This window comes from Xylocopa sonorina, chromosome 17 (genome assembly GCF_050948175.1).
Source record: "Xylocopa sonorina isolate GNS202 chromosome 17, iyXylSono1_principal, whole genome shotgun sequence".
NCBI classification, from domain to species: Eukaryota; Metazoa; Arthropoda; class Insecta; order Hymenoptera; family Apidae; genus Xylocopa; species Xylocopa sonorina.
The window spans coordinates 605324-611090 of NC_135209.1; the positions used below are offsets into that span (position 1 = coordinate 605324).

Consider the following 5767-nt stretch of genomic DNA (forward strand, 5'->3'; position numbering starts at 1 on the left):
ATCAATTATTCATGTTTCAAGTGTTATGTACGTGGAATATTCTAGATTGCGAGCAAGTGTGCGGAATAAATGAGTTTTTCGTGTGAATATTTTAAAACGATGATGCTGTTGTACATTAGCATTCTTTGGAGTTATTTCGCAGTTGAGAAGAACTATATAATGATCTACAAAATCTTTTAATTGTCTTTAGTTAATAAATTTTTTGCAATTTTTGGGTTCAGGCGTGGTAATTTTCGAGAAGACATTCAAGAATTAAATCGGATACGTTCTAAAGATTGGAATATTATCGAGTATTTGAAGATAGAACGTTGGGGAAAATGACTTGACTGTCTAGAACCTTCGAGAAGTTACTCATGCGACGCGAGTGCAGTTTTGAGAGATATTGCGAGCACGAAAATTAAACTTTCACGTAGAGACAATTCAAGTTTATAGGCGAGTGTCGAATAAAAATTTTCACCATGAAAGATTAGAGTAGAATCACAGTTACTGCGCTAAAAGAGATATTCATCGAGCATAAACTACAAACTGCTGGTTCGAAAGCTAAATTATTTTCCCGTTTGATGGATATTGACCCAAACGGAACGTGGATAGATGACAAGCAGAAAGAAGTTCGTGAAGGTAATGAAGGGTTTTGTGCTGATATATCATCAAACGTGCAGGCAGCAATGAATCTATAGCAACGAGAAACTGATTTTTTTCTTAAAGACAAGGAATTAGCAGAAGGTGAGTTAGCCATGTTGCGCCTTGAGTTAGATGCAATACGAAGGCAATTCATTTAATTACGGGTTGAGCATAATTTGGCAAATGAGCAGCGACGATCGACGCGTAACTTTGGAAGCGAACAATATGATGTTGTTAGTGGGGGTGACAATCTCTTGGCATTGAATAATGACAATGAATGCAATGGTTTATCTCAATTCTGTTAGCCGCTAACGAATATTTCGGCAGTTGCAAATTTACTTTTTAAATCTGATGGCAAATCTGGTGATAGTGAAATTTGGAAAAAGTAGATCAAATTGTTGAAGACGATATATAAATTGGAAGATGACGTTGCACTATAACTTATAGGTATGCGATTGAAAGGAAAAGCACTTGAATCGTTTCATTCTAAACGAGAATATATAACTATGTCATTCAACCGACTGCTGGAAGAATTAAGAGTTGTGTTTTATCATCCAAAAAGCAAAATTGAAATATGGAAGAAATTTGAAGTACGATTATGGAAGAGGAACCAGACATTTCATGAATATTTGCACGAGAAGATCATTCTCGGAAATCGAGTACCAATCAACGACGATGAAATACTTGAATATCTTAATTGACGGCATCCCCGATTAAATGCTCCGGAACCAGGCGCGTATTCAACAGTTTACAACAACCGATCAACTTTCGAAAGCGTTTGAAAAGGTAATTCTTCGAGATCAAGGTTTGTCGAGTGTGCAAATGTCAACAAAGTTTGAGAAGTGTGAAAACAGTTTCGTTAGAAATGAACGAAAAGAGGTGGTCAATGTTGGTAATGAAGGAGTTCACCGGTAATATTGTACGATGTTACATCTGTGGTGGGCACAATCATATTAGCGTGAATTGTCCAACGAAAGATCGCGGTGTAAAATGTTTTATATGTCAAGAACGTGGACATATTGCGTCGAAATGTCCCAAGAAATTTAAAGCGAGTGAAGAGAGCTTCACGACATTAGGAGTGTCGTACCGAAAGTATCTCAAAAATGGTTTACTTAACGGATACGAGATCGAAGCTTTAATGGATTCAAGAAGTGATTTTACTTTAATTCACACAGACGACTTTATTAAGCTCGGTTCTCCGCAATTACGACACAATGAATTACATTTCGATGGTATAGGTTCAAAGAATGATACAACATTTGGTGAATTTCAAATGATTTCATGCAATATTGTTATGAAGAAAATACAGAACATGTTTCATCCTCAACAGGAATTCCTAGAGCTAATGGTCAAGCTGAATGTATTAATGGAACATTCATACTGTTGTTAGCAAAATTAGCAACACCTAATCGTCCTGTGAATGATGTAAGTATTTAGAAGTAGATCAACAATGTTTGAAATCAACAATACATCGAAGTACTGGCACGTCACCATTTCACCTTCTCTCTGGTACACGTTCACGTCTTAAAGGTCATATAGAGATTCGAGACATGAATAGGAATGAATCGCACGATACTTGAAAAGGAATAGATCGCACGTTTTCAAGATAAACGAGATGAAGTCCGACTCAAGCAAGCAAAAATATATCCAGGATCCAATAAGAGAATAGGCGAACTTTTAACAAGAGTAGACGAAAAGCTAGAATTTATCGTGAAGAAGATCTAGTAGCAATTGATCGTATGCAACAGAGTCCTGGTCTAAATATAGCTCATAAATATTTTAAACCGTATGAATTTGCACGAGTTTTACGCAAACAACGATTTGTAGTTCGAAAGGTAAGGGAAGGAGAAGGACCCCTATAAACATCTACGTCAGCAGATTCTATGAAATTGTGGATCGACGAACTCAATGTTGATTTATCTGAAATCGAAGACGACATGAATGAAGACATTCGGGACAAATGTTCATGTAGGACGGCCGAGTGAAGGATAACGAAATTATCTTGATGTAAAAGCTAATCAATAATTCAAGTTTGAAATGTTAGGTTCGTGGAATATTCTAGAATGCGAGCGAGGCTCATTTTAATTTAAAAGTTGTTCAGTTGTATAGCGATAATGGCAGAAAATATCTGTCAAATAAGATGAAAGATTATTGTGTAGAAAAGGGTACTAGTTACCATCTAACAGTTCCGCGAACTCCCCAATTGGTGTTTCTGAGAGAATGGTCAGAAGCGTAACAGAAAAGGCACGCACGATGATAAGTGGTGCCAGTTTATATAAACTGTTTTGGGTGGAGGCAGCTTTAACTGTGACGTATTTAATAAACTTAAGCCCAAAAAAGGCTTTAAAACAAAGTAAAACGCCATTTGAAATGTTTCTTGATAAAAAGCCTAAAGTAAAGTATTTACAAATTTTCGGTTCCACAGCTTATATTCATGATAAGACTCGAAAAACCATGTTTAATGAAAAATCTTGCAAAGGCAATAGAAATCATGGCCAATAGATAATACTATGCCTAATGGTTGTGATTTCTACTGTTCCATGCAACGGGATGGCGCTGTACAGAGTCTGCTTGTGAAAACAGAAGCGGTCTAATACTTCATGCAATTCAAAGGCACATCTCATTGCAAATTTTCAAAGTAAATAAGCTAAAACTTCAATTAATAGCATTATGCTTATCGGCATCTACACTTCCTATAAATATGAATTCTACAGTTCTGTGCGACGAGATGGCGCTTCAGTGTGTCTGCGTGTCAAAGCAATGGAGTTGCAGTGTTCCATGCAGTGCGAATGGCTCTTGTCATTTCAAAGTTTCACAGTAAGGATCCTGTGTGTGAGTTCTACAGTTTCATGCAAGAAGAAGTGACTTCATAATGTCTACGTGTCAAAGCAATGGAGTTTTAATGCTCCATGCATTGCTATGCCGTATATCATTGCAACGCTTCAAATTAAGTACGCTGAAATATGCTAAGCATAGCATTATGCATATCTACTTCTACATTTCCGTAGAAAGTGAATGCTACATCTCCATGCAAAGGGATGGCGGCTCGTAGTGCCTGCGTGTGAATGAAATGGAGTTCTAATGCTGTATGCGGTGCGGTGGAGTATCTCATTTTACGTTCGAAAGCAAGAATGTTGTAATGTTCTATGTATCGCATTATCCTTACCTATTTCTACACTTCAAACGAATGTAAATTCGACTATTCCTTGCACCGGACTGGGGATTCATATTGTCTGCTTGTCAAAGCTGTAGTGATCTAATTCTCTGCATTATAAATAAACATTCAATATTTAAAACATAAAAAATCAATATTATAAACCTAACATAATTATTTAATCTTTTTATGTAATTTTTCAAAACATGTTGGGTAGAGTTTCAGTTGGCCCTTACATCGGTTACAACAGGTTTTTACTTTTATCGCCTTATTCGCGGCATACTGTCTACCATTTATTCTAGACATAAGTTTATAACATTCTTTACATCGCTGTCTAGTTTTTCTCGTGCGTCCTTGGAACGACCGCAGAAAATGTGTACGTTTCTTGGGCACTGCTTCAGTTTCAGATGACGTTTGTTCACCGTAATGATCCATTGTACTGAGGAGATAATCAATAATCTTTTCATACCTTAATATTTAATATTTAATATTTTCATACCTTTGGTACTCCATTTTTTATATATATAACAGGCATTGACGAGAGAAATTCCGCATACTAGTTTGATAACTATTTTTCTATACCACTTTACTGTTCTGTGTAATCAACTGTGATAGGAAGACTTCTGGTCGGATGGTCAAACCCTTTCTTAGCTTTGTTATAAAGAAACACTGTGTCCGGCTTTAACTTATTATTACAACCCTGGACAATAGCACATCTGTGGTTTTCAGAAGTGGCTAGCATGTATACCGGCCTCTTATCCATTCACTTTAAAAATTTAAAGCCGCTCCGATTTTGAAAATACATAAAGCTACACCGTTGCTGTTTTCGTTTGGCCTGCAGCTGGGGAAATTTTTTATTAAGTTTTACTGTACCACAAATAAATGTTCCCATTTGCAGAAGTTTCTCGGCCAAAGGGACACTAGTATAAAAAATATCTGCGTATAATACACTGCTTTCAAATAATAATTCACCCTCCAACGACATAACTACAGCTTGTGCATGTGCTTTCACTATTCTGGTTGCATTTTTCCGACGTAAATAAGAATGTTATGGGTGTAGTCTTCCGGAAGGCACAGTTTACAGAGTTTTATACCATATTTATGCCGCGTTCCTGGGATATATTGGCAAAAACTGGGGCGTGCTCGTCATGGAACCATGGCTTCGTCAATTACAACATTTTTACCGGGCTTATCAGTATTTTTAAAAGTGTGAACAATCGCATTAATAATAATTCCAAGTTTATACAAACGGTCCTCAGTCCTAGCTGTGGAAATAACGGTGAAATGTAAGTATCTAAGTATCGATATAAACCGATCGCGTTTCATCGCGTTTTTTATTCGATCGCTTATATACATACGCTTTTGAGACCAATATAATTCCAGGTAGTGGCGTTACAACCAATACAAGCAGAACACCAACAAAAATGTTCAGTTCGTTTTCTGTCACAGGTTTCCAGGCCAGTTGGTGTCTAGAAGAAAAGAAAATGTTAAAGTGTACAAGCTGATAAGCATAATGCTATACATAGAAACTAACAACTTCCTTACTTTGAAACGTTGGTATAAGGTGCGCCATGTCATTGCACGGAGCATTATATCTACATTGCTTTTACATGCATACACAATAATGTGCTATCCAGTTGCATGGAAATGTAGAATTCCCACTATTTGGGAGTATTGAAGCAGATAAACATAATGCTATGCATAGAAGATTACAGCATACTTACTTTGAAACGTTGAAATGAGATGCGCCATCGCAATGTATGGAACATTATAATACCATTGCTTTTACACATAGACAACGTGAAGCGCTATCACGATGCATGGAACTGTGGAATTCACATTCTTTAGAAGTGTAGAAGCAGACAAGTATAGTGCTATATTTAGAAGATTATAGCATTCTTACTTTGAAACATTGGAAAGAGATGCGCCACGGCATTGCATGGAGAATTATAATTCTATTGCTTTGACAGACAGACACTGTGGAGCGCACAT

General features: G+C 36.8%; 1 pseudogene; it reads right to left on the reverse strand.

Annotated features, from left to right (window-relative positions):
* Positions 1–3861: 3861 nt before the first annotated feature.
* On the reverse strand, positions 3862–5348 carry LOC143431360 (uncharacterized; annotated as a pseudogene).
* Between the last annotated feature and the right edge of the window lie 419 nt (positions 5349–5767).